We start from the raw sequence: 12,766 nt of genomic DNA on the forward strand, positions 1-12,766 counted from the left end.
GTGTTAATTATCTTTTTTTTTCTCCCACATTTACTTTATAATTTACGTTAATGATAATGAGTAAAAGACTCAAGGCACTTCCAGGGGGCCAATAGTTGAAATTTTCTTTCTGACATATGCAGGGACCAACTATTGAGGAAGAATAGATAAGAGTCCCAGCACACTATCCAAAAGGAGAGAGGCACGAGTGAGTCCCTCTAAAAAGAGACTTTCTCCTTTCAATAATAACTTACCACATGGTAGTTATTATAAAAGAAATTGTTTATAAAGAAAATAAAATTAATTAAATAATTAAATTTGAAGTAACTTATTGATAATTATAATAATTAATTATATTTATATTGAATTAATAATTTACAGTGGGATAAATCCATTAGGAGAGTAAAACGAGACGAATTATAACCAACGGACGATTATCTTACTTACTTATATTCTTTTTTTTTTTTTACCAAAGATAGGAGACTCGAACCCGCAACCACTTAATTGAGTATAGGGAGACTATGCCATTTGAGCTATTACTCATTGGCACTTACTTATATTCATTATGTAAATAATAATGAATATAAATAATTATATTAATTCGACATTAAATATTATTTTATTGTTAACTTAAACTATAATTAATTAAATTTATTTACATAAAAATATATTCCTTCATACCCTTTACAAAAGGTTTTACTATTTTTTTATATTAAGTAATTTTTTTATATTAAATAATTTTATAAATTAGTATAATTTTAAATTATATATTGTGTATTATTTTCATATATGATATTTTTAACGTTGATATTTTGTAACAATAAATTATGTTTAAATTTATGTTGGTAATACATAAGAATAAAACAACTATAGAAAAAATCAAGTAACGTATAATATGTGAAATACTTGTAGTCAACATTATTATTTTTTATATGTCAATAAAAAAGTTAAGCACTATATTTTTTAGTTTTACGGTCATCTTTTTTGTATCAATACTGGGTAATTATAAAGAACCTATTTTACATGTGTGATATATTATTTTATTTTATTTGGAGAATAATATGTACTTATTTGTAGAGTTAATTTCTCAGTATCTTTAATTATATCACTAAGGTGCTAAATGGTTAGGTAAGTTATAAGAAGTAAAGGTTACGTGCTTAGCGTGCGTATGTTACTGATATAGCACCTACTCCTCCCGTCACATCTGCGTCGCTTCATGTTACTTGGGTATTCGCTTACTTGTTGTCCGATACATACTTTTTTTAGTGTAAATGATGGAAAGTTGCGAAAGTCATGTGCACGTACTGATGCACAGCGTAGATTAGAGGTTTAGGATTTAGGTTAATGCCTTCTGAAAACAACAGATACTAACGGGTGGCTAAGTAGTTGGTCAAGGGTTACTAAAAAATAGTTATTATTTTCAGTCCCGTAGGCTTATCGGAGCAGGGATATTTTTGGCGGACTGTATGAGGAGAATGTTATCAATTACTGTTTTTAAGTTTTTTCTTTGGCTCTCCTCGTGTGCATATTTAAAAGTGAGTTTCGAATAGAAAGATACATGGGCCCGCCTAGTAGGAATCATGCAGTAATCAGGGGTGACCCTCTCCTCCTATATAAGGGACATCGTGTTGAAGACAGTAGAAGAACAAACTCGGTTTTAGTTGCACTATGGTATCCAATGGGTGTTTCCGTTTTTACGCCGTGAGGAAGGGCAGACATCCGGGAATTTACACGACGTCGGTGTGTCAAATCAAGAAGAACAGATCGGACCGCCTTTATGATTGCCTTATCCCCGTCAGTCACAACCACAGACGGTTTCTTCTTGCACATCACCTCAAGCAGATTTTCTAACATCCACTTGTAAGAACTGACACTCATCAAATAATAGACCAAACCCAAAAATCGTGGTTTGCTTGTGGTTGTTAGACCCTGAAAAAATCACAAGAGGTTTTTTGTACTTGTTTTTCTTATATGTCGAGTCGAAGGCCAGCACATCTCCAAAATGTTGATAATCAACTCTTCTAGCTCCATCGGCCCAAATTAAATTTGTCAGCGTTTCTTCTTTTGTTACACTATATCTAGCAACTGACATGGGATTCGAACCAGCCTTTCCCTCCAAATAAACAACAGCTGCATTTGCATCGCCATTCGATATGTTAGCGCACCGGGTTCTGTCGGTGTAGTTGTACACGTCCTTCTTCAAGAAACCCAACAACGAGTACCCACCAGCCATTCCAGCCATGTATCCAACAATCTTCGATGTGGCAATGCCACTAGCACGCAACCCATCAATCTGAGCCTTTGTTGCATCGGTCATTTCACGATGGTTGGCAATCAGATGGACCATCGATGCGGGCGTCAAGTCGTGATTATGTTCTGTCACGACTTTCCGCACCTTCCAACAACGCTCAGTTTTATCAAAGTATATGGAGAGCTTAGCCTCACAATTGGTCCGTGTCTCAGGTTTGTGTGCCCTCCGTCTATCAACTTGGTCGTTGTGTCTCCCATCCTTTAACCCTTTCTTGTTACAAAAAAATCTATATCTAATCAAATTTCCGCTACAGTCTTTGCCTGAATCACCCTTCCTGACGCCGAATCCATGACACATTCCCAGCCTCCTGTAAAACTCATAAGCGGCATCAACACTATCCCAATGCATCCGCTTTATGTCTTCCACATCTAATCTAGCGACATTTTCATATTCACCCAAATCCTCGTCTGCCACATGCTGACCACACATGTCCTTTGGGTTCGATTCCACATCAGCCTCGTTGTCGGTACCCAGGAGCTCACCATTCCCATCACTTAAAGACACCTCCATCTACAAGTAACTAATATACAATTAACATCTACATCAAAACTATACTAATAACAACTTCCACTTACAACTATTCAAACTATATATTAATTGGTCTCCTCAAACGTAATAATTTTTAAGTAACACTCTTTCCTTCATTCCGCCATCTCAAATGTTCTCTCCAACAAATAGTTCAATGTGTCTTTAGCTGTGTGCAACTTTAGCACAACATCATGTACTTCATGAAAGAATTCTAATATAACAAGATTAATAAATAATTATTCATAATTTTATGCTACATTATTTTCTATTTTTTCTACTAGTTTTCTTTTAACACATACCCAACTGAGGAAAAGCTCAAAATGAAGCTATTAAATACAATCTTCTAAAACATTTTACCCAACAAATAAATAGCCCCGTTCATAACAAGAACAATCTTTAGTTTGGCTCCCACACATCACGCAAGTCTCAGTCAAGTTTAATCAGAGTATACTCATTATTATCGTTCTCGTAACACACTCTGTCCCAACACTTTAATTTAACACAACTATCATGTCATTTGTTAGCATAGTATTAGCCCAGAACTTATTTCCATGATGATAATCCAAATTAAAGATTCACTATATTATATTTAATTAACCCAGAACTTATTCACATGCACTCAAGTTACTAAGTTTGTAAAGGCTAGAAATTATAAAATCAACCAGAGATACCATTAAAGCATTACATCAAACACGTTGGGTGCAGTGAAATTAAACATAATAACGGAATTCACAGCTTAGTATCAACATCATAGACATGACAACATAACTCTTGTATACTTTAATTCAGTCTATGCAAAAAATCCAAATAACTGCCAAATCAAAAGTTGCAGAGGTTGAAGGAGAGTATTGGTGTTGTGTGGGTGTATTGTCTACTGGCGTTTTTCGGGGACTCACACAGGCGACATAAGATCAGTTCGCCAGCCAAGTGGAGCGCGAGGTCTGGTCCCAGATGTTTACTACAGACCGATGTGGCTTCCGGAGGAACGCGAACTAAAAATCGATGGGTGAATGGCAGGTGAACGCTTCTTGGTTAACGCCAAGCGAAGAGAGGACGGCGGAGATTGGGAACGAAGACGAACGCTGATAGCATAAGCGAACCTGAACGGCAAAGAATCGTCGGTTCCTGAACCTCGGCTGCAAAGACAGAGACGACGGACACCAAGTTCTACCAAGCAGTTGCGATCGATGACCCAACAGTGGTTCAACACTTGGAGCACGGCAGGAACCTACATTGACGGACGACTGGGGAACACTATCAATGCGCAGGAAGCTAAGGCTAAGGTTTTGGTATGGTACCAATTTGCTTTGCGTCAGACGGGCAGGGGAGAAGGGGGGAACTTCACAGATGACGGGTGTGGAGGGGTGCTGGACGGGTTACGTTCTCCTTTTTGTTTTTTTGGGTTTTAAAAACATGGAGCCTTTTGCTCCTTTGTATCTGCACGCCCCCAGGCCCACTCAATTTTTCCAGCAAACTAAAGCCTGAATATAAAAACCAAAAAAATATTATATTATATTATATTTATTTTCCACTTGCTTAAATTATTAATCTTTCTTAACTTACCTGTTAACCACTTCGATTTTGACCAGTTATTCTGAGTCGTAGGATCCACATCTGCAATGGCTACCTGCAATCACAACAGATGTTGAAGAAATGAATATTTTAGGTGGATGCGTGTTTCCACCACATTGAGACACGCAGTATAAGCACCTGCTGAGGAATCTATCCTTCAGCACCATAGCAGCCCCCATATGAAAAATGCTTCAAACCACACATAATACATGACATCACAATATGGTTACTACTTTATTTTTTAAAAATTTATAAATCCGTCATAAATTCTTTCCATTACTCTTTTTAATCTTTTTTGGATGAAGCCATACACATATTTCTAATGGAAAAATTATATTCCATCATTTAAGATTTCGTACGGAAGCTGTAATTAGGTATGTTACCATTAGTGATTTTAATTACACTCATGTGATGTAAAAGGGATACCGGTGCCAAGTTCTGAGCATGGCTAGACTAGTAGGCTCTTTCAGTTTGAGAGTTTCTTTTTGTTGGGATCTTCTGGGAATTTTGCCCTTCATCTGTAGCCTAAAATTACAACTCGACTATCCTTCATGTATGTACATTTTGGACCAAATAATTAACACAATAAAATAAGCTTTATGATGATATGCTTGACATAAAAGATTATATCGCAATTATATTACAAGAAAAAGTCTAGGGGCTAGCAACTTTTCCAAATTCTGGCCAGCATGTAACCAGCAAAGAAAAGTGAGCCATTGGATGAAATCTCAAACCAATCTCACACCATTAAAATCATCATTGATGGCTATTTGATGGCTACAAATACCAAAAATTACTAGCCCCTAGCACTCCTCATATTGCAATTAGAGATTGGCAGATGACTCTTAAATCCGATAATAAATTAAAATTGATATGATTATGCTTATTCATGTGTCTTTTTCTATCAACTTAAACTTTTGGGAAAAATAATTTTATAAACTGAAATACACTACAAGAAAAATATTCATTAAGCCACATTTGAAAAATGTAGCTGAAAATGAAAAAAAATGATGCCTTAAGTAAAAGCTATGCTTTTTTTTGCTATGGAGATGCTTTAGTAGAGATGCCTATTCGACCGCCTATTTTCAAAGCCTACACTTTTCTATATCAAAAGCTATACTTTTGACATTTGAGAATATGGTGCACTTTTCAAGTGATGTTGTTCAGAACCAAAAGTTACGTTTTTCAGCTTTCATGCTTACCAGAATAAGCTACACTTATCTTAGCTACTCTATATTTTTTTTGTGACTGAAATAAACTAAACAAAGAAAAACAAAACAAACAAAACAAGGAACTGTTTAAATAGAGGGACAGTCCCGTTTAAGACTACTCCTAAACTCCTCCCAAGGTGAAAGAAGCTCCACATGTGAAAGTTGTAACTTCATCGCCATCTTTGCCATAGTATCTGCCACCGTGTTTGCATCTCTCATAATCAAACGAAAGTCAACACGCCAATTTCAATGCATGATATCTCTTATTTTGAGTACCAATGGATCAATAAACCCAAAATCATCTTGAGTAACAAGATTAAATGCTTCCACACAATCCGTTTCACAAATAACATCTCATTGACCCACATCCCAAGCTAAGAGATATCCTCTCCAAATGGCAAACAATTCTCCTTGAAGAATACTATTACTCTCAATCATTCCCAAACACCCCATTTCCCAACTCCCATTACAATCTCTGATAACACAAGCAAAATCAACACTATCACCCGAACCAAAATAACTAGCATCACAATTAATCTTAAAAGTACCAATGGATGGCGGATTCCAAAAACCATTTAAAGTAGAGGGAAGGGACATACATTGTAAATCAAAAAAATTCCTAAGCTCCTTTTCTGAAGTTAATGCCAGACAAATCACTTTTTCCGGAGGCCAAGTTTCATGAGGATTAAAGATGTCATTATTCCTTGCTCTCCATATCCACCAAAGTCCCGAAAAGAATTTGAACGGATGCTCTCTGCTATGATACAAGAACCAGTTCTTCAAATCCAAAGGATGACAAGAAATATCCAACCTATGCCAAACAAGCTGAGCTTTTGGACAATATCGAATACAATGTAAAACCGATTCCTGGCTAGAAAGACATCTTGGACACCTATCCGATGACGACATCCTTCTTCTAAAGCAAAAACTTGCAGTAGGAAGAGCCCCCTTAAGACACAACCAAGCCAAAAACTTATGCTTTTCCGGAACTAGTTGACGCCAAAGCCAAAGCCAATTCTCCCGCTCCTCCCAACCAAATAGCTACTTACACAACCACAAGTAACAATTGCGTGAGTCATAGACTTTGGCAGCAGACCCACACCAATACCAACCCACTTCCGAACCTGCTTGTTCATCTGGATTGTAAGAGAGAATATTACCTTTCAGATTTTGAGATAAAGGAGAATAAAGAGTATCCAAATGCCACCTACCAACCGACCAAATATCCTGTATCCGGAGATTCGAATCAGAAATGTGAACATAATCCATCTCATTAGATAACCGTCCTTCTCTTCTCCAGCTAGAAAACCAAAAATTCTGGTTCAAATCTTTAATACACCAAGCAAACCCATCCTTCAACACTTCCCAAGCCTTGCAAAGACACCTCCAAATGGGAGAGTCCTTGTTCTTAGGATAACTAAAACAGTCATATATAGATGATCGGTATTTGGCATCCAACAATTGGACCCATAGCTTGTTTGGCTGCTGGAAAAAAGTCCAAACTAGCTTCCCAAGAAGAGCAATATTTACACAATAAGGATCTCTAATCCCCAAACCTCCATATTTTTTTGGAGTAACCAGTACCTTCCAACTAACAAGATTCAATCCTCTTCCATCAACTTGTCCTTTCCAAAGAAAATTCTTCATCATAGACTCCAATTTACTAATGATTCCTTTGGAAAAAATAGAGACCTACATCTGGTACGTGGGAATAGCGGCTACAACAGAATTAACCAAGCAGAGTCTACCAGCCTGATTGAGTAAATTCCCTTTCCAACTTGCTAGCCTACTCCAAATCTTATCTAGGACACCATTGAAAGCTGAACGAGTCACCCTAGAATGGCTAAGGGTAACTCCAAGATACCTGCCCAAGTCCTGGACAAATCTGATAGAGGATATCCCAGTGAAAACCTCTTTTCTTGTTGCAGAGACATTCTTGGAGCAAAGTGCTTTAGACTTCTCCACATTAATCTTCATCCTAGATGCTTTGAAAAAAGTCTCTAAAACTAACATCACATTTTGCACTTGTCTCTTTGTAGCTTTACAGAATAGAAGCAAGTCATCCGCAAACATTAAGTGGGATATTCTTGGTCCCCCTCTAGAAATAGCAACCGGCTCCCACAAGTTCAAATCAACCTGATGACTAATAAAGCATGCCAATCACTCCATACACAACACAAAAAGATAGGGTGACATAGGGTCTCCTTATCTAAGACCTCGACTAGGAGTAAAGTCATTCAGACGATTTCCATTCCAAAGAATAGATAAGGAAGAAGCAGTGACACAATTCATAATCAAATTAATTGTAGGAATAGGAAAACCAAAGCTCTTAAGGGTATGAGCTAAAAATCTCCAGTCAACTCTGTCATAAGCTTTCTCCAAATCAATCTTAAAGGCCAGTGTGCCTTTCTTTGATTTAGTCTTCTTCATAAAGTGGAGAACTTCTTGAGCAATAATGATGTTGTCAGGAGTTCCTCGTCCCGGAATAAATCCTCCTTAAAGCGGGCCGACAATCTCCGCAAGATGAGGACGAAGCCTATTAACAAGGACCTTCGTGATGATCTTGTAAACTACATTGCAGAGACTAATCGGCCTGAAATCTTTCATAGATACCGGTGATTCAACCTTTGGAATAAAAACCAGTAAATTCTCCAACATTCTTGGATCAAGAGTAACACCGGAGAATGCCTGCTTAACCATCTTCCAAACATCAAGACCAATGATCTCCCAATATTCTTTGAAGAAGAAAGCTTGAAACCCATCAGGACCCGGAGCTTTAAAAGAGTTCATGTGAAAAATAGCTGTTCTAACTTCCTCCATAGTAACTGGTGCCGTAAGATTATTGCAAGCTTCCTCATTCAGAGAAGGAAGAGGCACATCACCAAGGCAACCCAAATCAACATCATCCAAATGACAGAATAAGCTTTTATAGAAAGACTCTGCTTCTTGACTCAGAACCTCTGGATCGGTTTCCCACACTCCATCCTTGAGAAAAAGGCCATGAATCTTATTATACTTCCTTCGCGTAAGAGTTTGAATATGAAAGAATCTTGTATTCCTATCCCCGAACCTTACCCACTGCTCTCTGGACTTTTAGAACCATAGGAGCTCTTCTTGCACTAGAGTATTATTATAATCATCAAGTAACTGTTGTTCTTTCTGACGCAAATAAATACTATCCACCACTTCTAAACGCTTTTGTAAATAATTAATCTGCTGCTCTAATTCACATTTCTTAACAAAAATGTTACCAAATACTTTCGAGTTAAACTCTAGTGAATTCTTCTGTACTTCCGAAAGCTTGCCATGAATCCCTCTATTACCAAACCACCATGATTGATTCACAATATCCCTATACCCAGGATGAGTAGCCCAAGCAGCAACAAATCGGAAAGGTCGATTCCCTTTAGGCTGAGGACGACTTTTACAACGCACCAGAATAGGGCAATGATCAGACTGAAGCCTATTTAAAACTTCTGCATAAGCCTCTGGAAAGATAGATAACCAACTACTATTTATACAAACTCGATCAAGATTTTTTTCCACGTCAACATAATTTTTCACCCTTCTGTACCAAGAAAACCGCCTCCCAATAGTCTTCAGATCAAACAAACCACTATCCCCTAATGAAGTAGCAAACATGTCTACTCTTTGATGAGAAAATTGACAGCCCTTAGATTCATGAGAAAATTTGACTTCATTAAAATCACCAAGAACAATTCAAGGTCCTTGAAAAATCATGGATTGTGCAACAAGATAATCCCAAAGGAGAACCTTTTTATTAAATTGAGGACTGCCATAAATACTACTACACCTCCAAATTAAATTATCAAATTGAACCTCAACAGTAACACCCTGATCAAAAGCATCAATGAACTTACAACAAACACCCTTCATAGAAGATAGAAACCAAATACCTCCCTTATGCCCTTCTGCTTCTACTATACCAACAGAGTGATACCCCAACCTTTCCCAAAATAATTTTAAATGCTAAAAGGGGGAGTGAATTTCAACCACAATAAAGAAAACAGGTCTAAATTTTCTAACAAGTTCCTTACAATGCACCCGGGCTAACTTATTAGAAGCACCCCTAATATTCCAAACAATCATATTTAAACTATCCATAAATAATAGGGACAGAATAAATAAGAACATAAACTCTAATCAGAATTACCAACCTCAATAGGTGGTTTGTCCTGCGGTACTGGCACACTCTGATCCTCAATAATTGCCACCTTCGGACCCCCTAACACTGCACCTGCCATGCTTCCATCTACTAAGGTTTTCTCTATTGTGCCACCATTTTAATCAACTGGCAAGTTCTGCAGGGAGGAAGGCCGAGGACGCTTCCGTAGAGAAATTCCATGATGTGCAGGAGTTATGCACGATGGAGATGTCGCAATTTCATGTTTTTCTCGCTTCCCATCCTAATGCCAATTGATTTGCCTCCATCACCATGCAAATTGGGTCTTGGAACCCTTCTCGAACCATACTTGTGCTGCTTTCCATCTTGGTCTTTCAAACCTGATGATTGACCCATTGTGATTTTTTCCTTACGCAGCACTTGTTGCCAGCCCTCTCCATCCTCCATGCATGCCTCATTAATATGACCATCAGGCACGTGAGGAGCCAATGATTCCGTAACCACATCCTTCCCTTTAACAACTCCTAATTTCTCACCCAAATTACGAGAATTCCCACCCAAATCACGAGCTTCTGATTCAACCTCTTTATGAAGCTCATGATTGTTGTGTGGCACTAGTGTCGGGGCTTCATTATTTTTTCCATCACCAAAGGAATTTCTGTTTCCTTCCAAGGACTCCTTCTCCATGCACAACGATTTATCATGCCTATACCGTGCACAAGTAGCACAAATCAACTGTAAACTCTCGTACTCCACTTCATGAGTCACACCCTCCACTATAATATGTTTGATTACAGGCAACCTAAGATTAATTTGAACTGAAGCTCGAGCATATTTTCCTCTTTCTGCAAGCTTAGTGGCCAAATCTACTTTCACCGGAACCCCTATTGCAGAAGCAATTCGCAGCGTTGCTTGTTCCTGGTAGCACCAAATTGGAAGTCCCGAGACTCGAATCCATACCAGCGTTGATCCAAAGAATTTTTCGCATGGCCTAAAATCCACATCCCATGGCTTTACTGCAACATAGTGACCGTCTATCAACCACGGGCCACCAAGAATGACTTTCTCACGATCTGCAGCAATATCAAATTTAACAAAAAAATATCCAAACCCCACATCCAACAAATCAAACCCTCCTTTGATGCGCAATACTATTCGAAACTTATGCATAAGAGCCGTGTAGCCAAAATGCTTACCCAGCACCTTGATCACGATGACTTCCTTGTAAGGTTCAGCTAGACAGCTCTTTGCCTCCTTGGTAAAACTGACACTTGGTGGGCGAGAATCACCCTGCTTACCTGTCACCGTCGCGATACCATCCCCAGATAAAGACCTTACTAATGCAAAGGCCTTAGAATTTTCTGCACCAATGACTTTATCTCTAAAAGAGACCTTGGATGGCTTTTCTAACCCCTCTTGAGAAGAACCCTCCTTAACACCGGAGACACACCCACCCACGCTCTCCCCCTTATCTCTTCCGATGGCATGGCCATCTTTCTCACCGTGTTTCACCCTCAACCGCTCGCCCCCCGCTCTCTCCTTCTCTCATTCTCTTTGAGTACGGAGTACGTACTCTTTCTCTGCTAGGATTTTTTACCAAATCACGTACTTTTATCGTAGCTACTCTATATAAGTGTAGCCTTATGTGATATGTCCCTCAAATATTTTTTATTTTCTATAATATATATATATAATATTCTAATAATTTTTTTACAACTTAATATTTAGTAATATGATTACGTGTATAATTTTATATTTTTAATTAAATTAATTAAATATTATAAAATAAAAATAAATACATAATAATATTAAATAATTTCTTTAAATAATAAAAATAATCCTTTAACAACTTAAATATATTTATAATGAACTAAAAGTATTAGAATGAACATAATTTTAAATATTTATATATCTCACACTAAATTAAATATACCTATATCAAAATATGCATGAGACCACTTAGAGTTTACTACTAATAAACTACAAAAAATCAAAATATTATATCCTACATAAGTATTTTCTAATAAAAATTATTAATCAACCATACATACATCTATCAGTTCTCAACACTGTTCCATCTTTGTCAAAAAAATATCATGATGATAAAGAGTTTAATCTTCATCAATATCCTCAAAATTATCCTGCATAATGTTATAAAAAAATAATTAAAAAAATATTTATAATGATATAGTGTCAAAATTAAATAAGAGATATATAAAAATGACTAAACTAATTTGTAATTATAAAAAATAAATAAATAAATAATAATTTTATCAAACAGATTTATTTAGAAATCATAGCCAAATAGAACATTACTAGCTAGCTAGTTATTTAGCTCATATTCTTCTTCCTCCTCTTTCTTAACAAACTGAGTCGAGACATGCCCCTAAAAGCTACCGCTGCAACCGGAGAAGAATGATTAAAAGAAGGAGGTATTATAAATCACAAAATTCATTTTATATAGCCAGCAACAAAGAAGAAAAAAGTATTGTAGATCATGGAATCCATTTTATATAGTCAACAACAAATAAATTTCAGCTATAACAATACAAGATAATAATAAATCTAAAACAAAACGATGTTGATGCAGGTAAGATGTTGCACGATCCAGTTACCCCAATTTGTTTTTTTTTTTTTAACTATATTATTGATCCTATCAATAATTAGTTGGACTAGCTCTGGATTTATTGAATTCTAAAGAAGATTGACAAACTAAAAACCAATATGCTAAAATGTCACGCATGGATAATTATCCCACTTTGGTTTTAAGTTTTTGTGGAATACATTTATTGCTAAATCCTTGAAGCATATCATTATTATTTGTTTTACTTTTTCTGAAAATTTTTAAGCAAGCAGTATTTCTTTTTTAATTGGCCAAAGAATTTCAGATTTTTGCAAGAATACTGCACTTGGCTTTAACGTCTCATCTTTAACGCACTTCTAATCATGCCACCTCAAATTAGTTGTTATCTTTAAGCACATAAATAATTTCTGAAGTCTTGAAATTATAGGAGAGTATCT

This window comes from Arachis hypogaea, chromosome 12, assembly GCF_003086295.3.
Source record: "Arachis hypogaea cultivar Tifrunner chromosome 12, arahy.Tifrunner.gnm2.J5K5, whole genome shotgun sequence".
In the NCBI taxonomy this organism is placed as follows: domain Eukaryota; kingdom Viridiplantae; phylum Streptophyta; class Magnoliopsida; order Fabales; family Fabaceae; genus Arachis; species Arachis hypogaea.